Source organism: Sinocyclocheilus anshuiensis, unplaced genomic scaffold, assembly GCF_001515605.1.
Source record: "Sinocyclocheilus anshuiensis isolate Anshui unplaced genomic scaffold, SAMN03320099.WGS_v1.1 scaffold447, whole genome shotgun sequence".
Lineage (NCBI taxonomy): Eukaryota > Metazoa > Chordata > Actinopteri > Cypriniformes > Cyprinidae > Sinocyclocheilus > Sinocyclocheilus anshuiensis.
The window spans coordinates 4,538,017-4,550,733 of record NW_015552615.1 but is presented as its reverse complement, the minus strand read 5'-3'; the positions used below and the strand labels follow the sequence as shown (position 1 = coordinate 4,550,733).

Below are 12,717 nucleotides of genomic sequence, written 5' to 3'. Positions count from 1 at the left end.
ATTTCATTTTCCAGCAGGATTTGGCACCTGCCCACACTGCCAAAAGTACCAAAAGTTGGTTGAATGACCATGGTGTTGGTGTGCTTGATTGGCCAGCAAACTCACCAGACCTGAACCCCGTAGAGAATCTATGGGGTATTGTCAAGAGGAAAATGAGAAACAAGAGACCAAAAAATGCAGATGAGCTGAAGGCCACTGTCAAAGAAACCTGGGCTTCCATACCACCTCAGCAGTGCCACAAACTGATCACCTCCATGCCACGCCGAATTGAGGCAGTAATTAAAGCAAAAGGAGCCCCTACCAAGTATTGAGTACATGTACAGTAAATTAACATACTTTCCAGAAGGCCAACAATTCACAAAAAATGTTTTTTTTTATTGGTCTTATGAATTATTCTAATTTGTTGAGATAGTGAATTGGTGGGTTTTTGTTAAATGTGAGCCAAAATCATCACAATTAAAAGAACCAAAGACTTAAACTACTTCAGTCTGTGTGCATTTAATTTATTTAATACACGAGTTTCACAATTTGAGTTGAATTACTGAAATAAATGAACTTTTCCACGACATTCTAATTTATTGAGATGCACCTGTAGATAGATATGTCATTCAAAAGTTTGGGATCAGTAAGATTTTTAATGATCTTTAAAGTTTCTTCTGCTCATCAACGCTGCATTTATTTGATCAAAAATACAGGAAAAAACTGTAAAATTGTGAAATATTATTCAAATTTAAAATAATGGTTTTCTATATTAATATACTTTAAAATGGAATTCATTTCTGTGATACAAAGCTGAATTTTCAGCCTCATTACTCCAGTCTGCAGTGTCACATGATCCTTCCGAAATCATTCTAATATGCTGATTTATTAACAGATGTGCTTCTTAATATTCTTTTGGAACATGTGATACTTTTTTCAGGATTATTTTATGAATAAATAATTTTAAAAAACAGCGTTTATTTAAAATAGAAATCTTTTGTAACAATATACACCACTGTTCAAATGTTTGGTGTCAGTATATTTTTTTCTTTCTTTTTTTAAAAAAAGAAATTATTACTTTTATTCTGGATGCATGAAAAAAGTGATAGTAAAGGCTTATATATTTAGAAAAGATACACACGCATACACACACACACACACACACACACACACATTCAATATAAAAATCAATTAGATATGAAAAATTAAACATACTTATGCTGCCTTTGACATCTAAGTGAAGTTTTTTCACCCCTGACAACAGAGTGTATAGTAAAGTTATATCATCTATCAACAAGTCACGAGTGAAAACTCATTTGGAAAAAAATAAGGGCTGAGGAAGTTGTGAATCTGTCATGATCAAACAGCCCGGCTATGCTTTGCTTTGTGGTGCACAAACCCTGAGCCCGAGTCTAGTGCTCCTCTGGCCAATCCCTGCTCGAGCTGTTTTCTTCACAGCCCAGTTCCTCCCAGATGTTCTGATTTACACTGGGCTTCATGGTGGATGTATACAACTGTCCTCAGCAGCTCTAAATATTGAAATTTGCTCCAATGTTAAGATGGTGAAAATAAATCCTTGTCACATTGGCAAAGATCATTCTTCCAAAAGTAAAATAAACAGGGCTTAAAAGGTGCTGTAAGTGATTTCAGCTGTCTTGCTAACTTCCGTCATCTTGCAAACTTCAACCACGTTCCCTCTCTTCACAGACATGTCAGCAAACTAAATGAAAGGTGGTCTGTAATACCTGGAGAAAGCTATTTGTTTGCAATCCCATTCATTTGAATGGCTCGGCTGCTGCATGTCTGTCTGGAAAGTAGATTATTTAAATTTGCCATCTTTGCTCATGGGCTAAATGCCATGTGGCTAATCACTCTGGAGCCACAGGAAATGAAGGCAGGCAATGTTGATTGGTTGATGGCAAGAACACGCACCGACTTCATCACTAAGACAAATGTGATTTCTCAGATAAAAGGGTCATGTTCTTCCTAGTGTTCCAAGGAAGCCACTTACAGTATCTAAAGTTAAAGCAGGAAATGTAAGACCTGTTCATAGGAACTGAAAACCCCCAATGTAAAAGCATTTTATGACGTATGCAAGGGGTTGTAAAATGCTGTCTTCCTGCAATAAACAACATACTTATCTTGTTATAAAGTGGTATCATTGTTAAACCACAAAAGAATGACTTATTTACAGTCATTAAACGGCCACCTGCCAAGAAGAGTCTGATCAAATTACTGTATTTTCCTACAAAATCGGCTCTTAAAGTGAAAGTGATGACTGGGCGGTGTGACGCTATACACTTGATTGTAAAAATGTTGATATAGATACCGGTAAGTGCCAAAAAACAATTTGGGCGGAACCTTTATTCCATAAATGAATAAAAATGTTATTATATTCTCTAGTATGGTTTAAGAATGTTCTCAAGAGCATCTTTCGGTACAGTGGAAGCAATAACATCTAACTTTATGTACAAAGAGTCACATGATCATTGTCTCAGAATTGTTCTGACTAAATTGAAATTGATCTGAGTGAAACAGTGGCTAGAAATGAATCTTAAATATTTCGTCTTGATTTTTATGTATACTTATGACTTTGTTTCATACAGTTTATAAATGTTATGTCAAAATTTTGTTTTGTACAGTTTATGATGATATCATTATATCACAGGAGTGCACTGTACAGGACAGTTTTATGTTGTCTGCAAGTGACAGAAAAAAAAATGAATACAGCTTCAAACATGACTCATCCAATCAGAATTAACAGTAGTAGGGAGTAACATGTAATGTGATTTTTAAAATTGTCCATCAAGTTCAAAATAAAAACAGAAACTAAGTTCATTAGATTATACAAAATATGTGTAATCTAAAGTAAAAAAAAAAAAGTTTTTCTTTTTAAGAATAATAATTTTATTCTTATGCTTACCAAGGGTGCATTTAATCGATAAAAAATACAGTAAAAGAGAAAATATTCTGAAATATTATTACTGTTTAAAATAACTGTTTTCTAAATGAATATATTTTAAAATGCAATTTTTATATGTGATGCAAAGCTGAATTTTCAGCATCATTACTCTAGTCACATGATCCTTCAGAAATCATTCTAATAAGCTGATTTGCTGCTCTTATTACCATTAATGTTGAAAACAGTTGTGCTGCTAAATATATTTGTGGAAACTGACATAGTCATTTGATCATACCGCCCACCACTACCGGGAGTAAATGTTTTGTGTTACTCAGATATAATGGTCCATTTAATTCATTCCCTACAGGTGCATTCCACTGACATCATTACCACCGAACAAGACATGACACCGCAATTACAGCAACTACAGTACAAGCTTGTTATGTCAGGTTTGAGAGCTCAACTGCAGGGGAATTAGAAGTTCAAGTCCTTAAACACACAGCTCCCTGAAGCCACAGACTCCACCAGGTTGAAAAGAGTGATCGAGGCTGGCGGCGATCCAAGCCTGAGATAAAGGCCTCCAACACGTTCCTATAGTTTACAGAGCGTGGCATAAAAGGATGTGTCAGAGAATATTTCACGGGCAAACACCTGCATCTCTGGAAACTATTTGGATGAGAAATGGTAAATATGCTGAATAGTTTACATCAAAAATCAGATTTAGAACGGTATGGGAACTGATGGCATGCATTTAGAGCGCTATTTATTGGAGTGCCTTTGAATTGAAACCACGTGTTAGGACACTTTAAAGCTCTGTCTCTGTGTTCTTCAAAGGGAAAAGAGACAGAAATGACCCTTGCCTGTTACACTCTTCCTCGATGATAACTCCCAAGAACACTCAAGTCCCATTTAGCACATGCTTGAAATTTATCATACGGTAAACAAAGTTTTTTTCCTTCTGTACCCCTTCAGTCCTTATTTCAAACACCTCTTGAAACCATTTTGATGTCGCAAATCCAGCTGTTAATTTCTATTTAGTCTGAGCCTTGATAATCACCTCTCAGTTCCCCTTCACCTCTTGCTCTCGGGGTGTTTGCTTTCACAGATTTTCTCACCCATTTCTCTTGTTATTCTTCAGGTAATCGCTGGCTCAAAGGAGGAAGGCCCAGGGTCATCACCAATAACCCCCTCAAGGCTGACACCATAAACCCCTCTGAAAAGCCTCGGATGGTTGTGGGAAAGGGGGCAGGTGGACTAAAATCCCAAAGAGAGTGATGTCTTGTGAGGGTCTGTGGCAAGACGGCAAGTCAAGTTTTCCCCCTTTGTTCAGTTCTTGAATTTCAGGCCAAATGGAATTTTTTTCCTTTTGTGAGAACGTGTTGGCAGATGTTGAAATTTGAAAGTTACGGCCAGTTTTAAAGTACCTGACGGGCCTTGATAAATATTTCAAAGCATACGGACAGAAGTTGGGAAACAGCTTTTGATTTTACAATGTCCACATACACACTGCAGCTAACTACACTTGTCACTTTAAAGTATTTACTTTCATTCTGAACTACTCAAAGTTCACTTTACAAAACTTACAGCCACATTTTACAACCTAATTTGATCCTTTAAAAAAAATCAATAAATTATGAAAAATTATGAAAAGATTAAAAAATTAATTTTTACAGTTGAGAAGAGTTTTTAAAAACTCACACAAACATAAATATCTTGACTAATACAAATGCATGAAAAATGCATAATTAAACCAGGTTTGATAAAAAAAATGGCAGGACAATATTATACATTACTGTTCAAAAGTTTGGGGTCGGTAAGATTTTATAATGTTTCTGATAGAAGTCTCATGTGTTCACCAAGGTTGCATTTATTTAATCAAAAATACAATAAAAAATGTAATTACTACAATTGAAAATAATTATTTTCTATTTTGAACTGTAATTTATTTCTGTGATACAAAACTGAATATTTAGCATCATTACTCCAGTCTTCAGTGTCACATGATCCTTCAGAAATCATTCTAATATGCTGATTTGCTGCTCAAAAAAAAAAACGTTTCTTATTATTATCAATGATGAAAACAGTTGTGCTGCTTCACATTTTTGAGGAAACTGAGAAATTCTGTAATGAAAGTTCAAAACAACAGCATTTTTTTACAGAAAATGTTTGTAACAATTTAAAGTCTTTACTGTCAATTTTGAATAATTCAGTGCATACTTGATGAATAAAATTATTAATTAAAAAAAAAATAATATTACCCCAAACTTTTGAACAGTAGTGTCTTTTATAACTAATAATACTGCTTCAAAAATAGTTAAAAATAACCCAGCATTTTAAATATTTGGCATCCATGTTTCTTGTTCACAAAACTGTGTCAAATCTCAAATTCCAGATGCAACACCTGTATTTTGTACACACACAGAACAATAATTCGTTTTTAATTGCATTTAAATGCTGTTCTCACTCCCAAAGCATGTGTGTACATGGCCTGGTAGCCCTAAAAAGCCTGTTGAGTATAGGCCAATTGTACAGATCACTTGGCTGTGAGAGGATCAGCTTCTCCTACCCAAACACTGTCCTTTCTAAAAGAGAAATGGCACAAGAACTTGGATCATCATTAAAGGGCAAAAGACAACCTGTTGTGTTCAAAATATGAAGCTGAAAGTGTGTCAGGCGTCTGGAGAACATCATGGTGCATGAACCTAGCTTTCTATGTGGCAATTGACCCGAATAAACATCAGGCTAAACAGCGTGAAATGTAAGTTAGTTTACAGACTTACAGTAAATATTTAAAGGCATGTTCCAAACTCTGTGGAACACAAAAGTTGCATATTTGAAGAATATCCAGGTCACTCTATTCAATATAATGAAAGTGATGAGCTGTCAAGCTCCAAAATGACAAAAAAGAACCATACATGTAGTCCCTACTATATGACTAGCGCACTATACTAAAAAGTCTTCTGAAGTTATATGATAGTTTTGTATGAAGAACAGACCGAAATTTCAAATCATTCACTTAATATCTAAATATAAGTCAATAATGGCTTAAATTTTAGTCTGTTTCTCACACAAAGCTTTCAAAAGGACGCAAGTCACTTCTTTTATGATATTTTTATGGTGCTTTTCCTTTTAGAAGCTCACAAACCCCAGTTCTCATTCATTATAATAGCATTTATAAGTACCTATTGTGTTCCATGGAAGAAGGAAAAGTTATAAAGAGCTTGGAATGATGTGAGGGTGAATAAACGAAGACAGAATATTATTTTCTGTGTGAACTAGTCTTTTAAAAAAACACAGAAGTATAAAACACTTGATAATTTTACACTTTAAAATAATTTAGCATTTTTATGCCATTTTTATTTTATGGCATGTATACAAGCTGCACCATCCTTACAAAAAGTCAAAGCGTGCCTCACAAGAATGCTAATGTTTCATGGCTTCCATGTGTATGCTGTACCACGCATATTATGCCTTGTAATGACTGGTACTCATAAATCAGTAATGAGTGATGTGGGTAACTGAGATGGCTACAGTCATGTCTGCCTTACAACACAGAGAAAAATGATGATAAAATTAAAAAAAACAGGAGAGCGCTGTGCACTTTCATGATATGAAAAATATGGAAGGTATGTCTGACCTGATGCTACATCCTCAGCATTGTATGACTGGAGGTAATATGAGTCATGTGTGAGTAGAGGTTTGTGAATGTGTGCTGCAGCTGAAAGCCCTGCTCTGGCCCGTATCGCAATGGTAACCTGATGATCCTGAAGTTTGAAGGGAGGGGAGACACTTTAAGCCCCCAAAGATGGGACAAATGGTATTGTTGGTTGCCCCTGAAGACTGTGAACTAAGTTACTCCAATAGGTATTGTCATAAACTCTCCTACATACAATTACATGCATAAACTCCACTTTTTTCCTGTATGAAGTATAGAGAGGAATAGAACATTTTATTTAAAAAAAGAGAAGATTACGCAAAAGAATGAAAAAAAAAAAACAGTCCAGGTTAGGGTTTAAGTCTAAAACTTAAAAGTGGACCAAGGTTCAACTAAAAATCAAGTTTGTTTTAGCATTTTTATGGGCACAAAGTACTTCAGAATTTTTGGACACAACTTCTCTTGTAAAGTATTAAATGCATGCATGTGTTATCAAACTGTCCTACCTCTCTCCTCCTCTTCTTCACTCTCGATCACTTCAGAAAGTTTATCAGATGATGCCTTATATTTATGTTTCAATATTCCACTTTTGTTCCAATGCTTAATCCTGAATGGGGAAACAGAATGCTCTTGTCACCCCGTCCGAAGCAGCTCCTGTTGTTGAGAAATTGATTGCTGTGGTAGTTAGAGCCAGAACTCCCCTGTCTTAGTGCCTCCTCTGTGGACGGGGAAGCCACAGGTCCTAAAACCTGACAGGTTCAAGTTTTTAGTTTACAATGGGAATAAAGCCATTTTCAATTCTTAAAGGTATGGGAGCCCATTTCTGCTACAAAATAAACAAATAAAAAGGTAAATGCAACTTTTTTCTCTGAATTCTGATTTTTCTCACTGAATTGAGAGATATACATTCAGAATGGCAAAATACAAACTTGCAATTCTGAGAAAAAAGTCTGTGGTGGAATCTATTGCACTCTATTGTGTTTTTTATTCTGTGGAGGAAACAAAAAAGGAATTGCAAGATGTAAACGCAGAATTCAGAGAAAACAATCATTTTGAGATTTAAATTGGTAATTCTAAAAAAAATGTCAGAATTATGAGATTTAAACTGGTAATTCTGAGAAAAAAAGTCAGAATTGCAAGATGTAGACTTAGAATTCCAAGAAAAAAGTCAGAATTCTGAGTTTATATCTCACAATTCTAAATTTATATCTCATAATTCTGACTTTTTTCTTAGAATTGCAAGAAACAATGATTTTTAGTTTCTTCAATTTTTAGATATAAACTAAAAATTGCAAAAAAAAAACAAAAAAAAAAACTGAATTTTTTTACATAAAAAATATGCAATTATCAAAAAAACTAGTGCTGTCAAAATTAGCGCGTTAACTCAGGCGATTAATTGTTCCAGTTTAACAGTGTTAAAAATATTTTGGGGTGGAACTAAGGTTGGCCACCCCACTCACAACTGCTGCTTCTGTCTCTTTTTTCTTAACAAGAATTGCATTTATTTAGACACAGAACTTCTTTACGACCACATCAAACTGGAGACTTTTCAGACGTGCGCTCCAACTTCACTTCAGCACCAGGCGCGAGTCAAACGAGCGCTGAAACGGTACAGGTGACGAGGAGCTTCAATAGAACAACAGTGAACTGTGGTAAGATGAGGCCATATGTCAGTAAAAACATATTTTTCTGTCCTGTCTGCCATTATACTATGCTCGTAGTGTGTGCTCTTCAGTTGCACGCACAAATATGATGGTGCACGCTGTAGCCTGTATCATTTCATAATAAAGCGAGGGTGAAACTATACGAGCATGCGTGTCAGATCCGCGTCACTTTCAGCAGCGGCAGCTCTTAAAGTAATAGCAGACAAATAACCTAATAACCCAGCTGCTGTGATGTCTGTTAATCAAAGAACAAAAGAAGAAAGAGGAAATCAATAACTTTTGTAGCTTTAAGGATTCATCTATATTTAATTTAGTTTTTGACAACTTTATTCAATTTCTGTATATTTCCTACTTGCTGAAGGGCACAGGTGAATATGACATTTATTATAAAGGGTTTATGTGAAGACTGTTTTAAGTTCACTGAAATTATAATTTGTTGTTTTTAAAGTCTAATAAATGTTAAAATTGATGGCTCTCAATTATACTGTATTGTTGAATTGCTATAGTCAATGGTTAGGCTAAATGTTAGGGGGGAAAAAGAACAATTTCCTAGAAACATCAGCAGTATGGATATCAGTCATACTCGCCTTCAGTCATAAAAAAGATGCCGTTATATAAAAAATATACTGTCTTTATGTTGTTTCTACATTAATTTGAAGATTGAATGTGAAATGATTGCAATATAATAGTATATTTAAAAACGTTAATGTTAGGTGAGATTCTCAGTAACAAATTGAATTTAACTCAAGCACATAAAGCAATTTAAAGTATGAAAGTTTAGTGTTTATATGTCTTCACAGCACACAGCAGACAATTCAGCTAGTGACTAAGGCTTAAAACTTCTAGACAATCTCATACTGTGGACTTATGGGGTCTGCATAAGGCTGAGTTAAGAGTGACTCACTCAACTAGTCGTAACTCTTTGATTTGTGTTTGTTGAAGGATTGTAAAGAGTGCATATGTCAACCTCTTAAAATAGCAAGCTGAAGACCAAAACATCACAAAGACACAACAGCAATCACTGGAATTTCACACGTGACACCAGCAGTCACAAATCCAGTGATAGACCGCATGACCTCAGAGACGTCACCTCAACATCACTAAAAAGAAAAATCTGTTTATAACTACAATCTCAATCCTTTTTATGCCATTTTTATTTTATGGCATGTATGCAAGCTGCACCATACTTACAAAAAGTCAAAGCGTGCCTCACAAGAATGCTAATGTTTCATGCCTTCCATGTGCATACTGTACCACACATATTATGCCTTGTAATGACTGGTACTCATGAATCAGTAATGAGTGATGTAGGTAACTGAGATGGCTACAGTCACGTCTGCCTTACAACAGACGTTTTTTTAAAACAAAACAGAACAACAAAAAAGAGCTCTGAAAGTTTGTGTACTTTCATGATATGAAAAATATTGAAGGTATGACTGACCTGATGCTACATCCTGGAGGTAATATGAGTCATGTGTGAGTAGAGGTTTGTGAATGTGTGCTGCAGCTGAAAGCCCTGCTCTGGCCCGTATCGCAATGGTAACCTGATGATCCTGAAGTTTGAAGGGAGGGGAGACACTTTAAGCCCCCAAAGATGGGACAAATGGTATTGTTGGTTGCCCCTGAAGACTGTGAACTAAGTTACTCCAATAGGTATTGTCATAAACTCTCCTACATACAATTACATGCATAAACTCCACTTTTTTCCTGTATGAAGTATAGAGAGGAATAGAACATTTTATTTAAAAAAAGAGAAGATTACGCAAAAGAATGAAAAAAAAAAAACAGTCCAGGTTAGGGTTTAAGTCTAAAACTTAAAAGTGGACCAAGGTTCAACTAAAAATCAAGTTTGTTTTAGCATTTTTATGGGCACAAAGTACTTCAGAATTTTTGGACACAACTTCTCTTGTAAAGTATTAAATGCATGCATGTGTTATCAAACTGTCCTACCTCTCTCCTCCTCTTCTTCACTCTCGATCACTTCAGAAAGTTTATCAGATGATGCCTTATATTTATGTTTCAATATTCCACTTTTGTTCCAATGCTTAATCCTGAATGGGGAAACAGAATGCTCTTGTCACCCCGTCCGAAGCAGCTCCTGTTGTTGAGAAATTGATTGCTGTGGTAGTTAGAGCCAGAACTCCCCTGTCTTAGTGCCTCCTCTGTGGACGGGGAAGCCACAGGTCCTAAAACCTGACAGGTTCAAGTTTTTAGTTTACAATGGGAATAAAGCCATTTTCAATTCTTAAAGGTATGGGAGCCCATTTCTGCTACAAAATAAACAAATAAAAAGGTAAATGCAACTTTTTTCTCTGAATTCTGATTTTTCTCACTGAATTGAGAGATATACATTCAGAATGGCAAAATACAAACTTGCAATTCTGAGAAAAAAGTCTGTGGTGGAATCTATTGCACTCTATTGTGTTTTTTATTCTGTGGAGGAAACAAAAAAGGAATTGCAAGATGTAAACGCAGAATTCAGAGAAAACAATCATTTTGAGATTTAAATTGGTAATTCTAAAAAAAATGTCAGAATTATGAGATTTAAACTGGTAATTCTGAGAAAAAAAGTCAGAATTGCAAGATGTAGACTTAGAATTCCAAGAAAAAAGTCAGAATTCTGAGTTTATATCTCACAATTCTAAATTTATATCTCATAATTCTGACTTTTTTCTTAGAATTGCAAGAAACAATGATTTTTAGTTTCTTCAATTTTTAGATATAAACTAAAAATTGCAAAAAAAAAACAAAAAAAAAAACTGAATTTTTTTACATAAAAAATATGCAATTATCAAAAAAACTAGTGCTGTCAAAATTAGCGCGTTAACTCAGGCGATTAATTGTTCCAGTTTAACAGTGTTAAAAATATTTTGGGGTGGAACTAAGGTTGGCCACCCCACTCACAACTGCTGCTTCTGTCTCTTTTTTCTTAACAAGAATTGCATTTATTTAGACACAGAACTTCTTTACGACCACATCAAACTGGAGACTTTTCAGACGTGCGCTCCAACTTCACTTCAGCACCAGGCGCGAGTCAAACGAGCGCTGAAACGGTACAGGTGACGAGGAGCTTCAATAGAACAACAGTGAACTGTGGTAAGATGAGGCCATATGTCAGTAAAAACATATTTTTCTGTCCTGTCTGCCATTATACTATGCTCGTAGTGTGTGCTCTTCAGTTGCACGCACAAATATGATGGTGCACGCTGTAGCCTGTATCATTTCATAATAAAGCGAGGGTGAAACTATACGAGCATGCGTGTCAGATCCGCGTCACTTTCAGCAGCGGCAGCTCTTAAAGTAATAGCAGACAAATAACCTAATAACCCAGCTGCTGTGATGTCTGTTAATCAAAGAACAAAAGAAGAAAGAGGAAATCAATAACTTTTGTAGCTTTAAGGATTCATCTATATTTAATTTAGTTTTTGACAACTTTATTCAATTTCTGTATATTTCCTACTTGCTGAAGGGCACAGGTGAATATGACATTTATTATAAAGGGTTTATGTGAAGACTGTTTTAAGTTCACTGAAATTATAATTTGTTGTTTTTAAAGTCTAATAAATGTTAAAATTGATGGCTCTCAATTATACTGTATTGTTGAATTGCTATAGTCAATGGTTAGGCTAAATGTTAGGGGGGAAAAAGAACAATTTCCTAGAAACATCAGCAGTATGGATATCAGTCATACTCGCCTTCAGTCATAAAAAAGATGCCGTTATATAAAAAATATACTGTCTTTATGTTGTTTCTACATTAATTTGAAGATTGAATGTGAAATGATTGCAATATAATAGTATATTTAAAAACGTTAATGTTAGGTGAGATTCTCAGTAACAAATTGAATTTAACTCAAGCACATAAAGCAATTTAAAGTATGAAAGTTTAGTGTTTATATGTCTTCACAGCACACAGCAGACAATTCAGCTAGTGACTAAGGCTTAAAACTTCTAGACAATCTCATACTGTGGACTTATGGGGTCTGCATAAGGCTGAGTTAAGAGTGACTCACTCAACTAGTCGTAACTCTTTGATTTGTGTTTGTTGAAGGATTGTAAAGAGTGCATATGTCAACCTCTTAAAATAGCAAGCTGAAGACCAAAACATCACAAAGACACAACAGCAATCACTGGAATTTCACACGTGACACCAGCAGTCACAAATCCAGTGATAGACCGCATGACCTCAGAGACGTCACCTCAACATCACTAAAAAGAAAAATCTGTTTATAACTACAATCTCAATCCTAATCCATTTTCCAAATAATTTAACAGATCTTCACATCTGAATCAGTCAGTACGTTTACATGGACAACAATAATCCGATTTTAATACGATTAAGACAATACTCTTATTAAGAATCTACCATGTAAACAGAGATTTTTGATTACCTTAATCCGGCTAAGGTCATAATCGAAGTAAACACTAATCGAATTAAGACATGTGGAGTATTCCTATTTTAGTAGCATTATTGAAGTGCAGTAAAGGCCTGTACACACCTTAATCACATTATTACCG

General features: G+C 35.1%; 1 protein-coding gene across 1 annotated transcript in view; it reads right to left on the bottom strand.

Annotated features, from left to right (window-relative positions):
- The window catches only part of LOC107666043 (nerve growth factor), a 25,204-nt gene extending 14,897 nt beyond the window's left edge, over positions 1–10,307 (bottom strand). Inside the window, exon 1 of the mRNA XM_016457134.1 lies at positions 10,151–10,307. The gene's annotated coding sequence lies outside the window, so the exon portion shown is untranslated. The remainder of the gene's footprint in view (positions 1–10,150) is intronic.
- Positions 10,308–12,717: the final 2,410 nt, after the last annotated feature.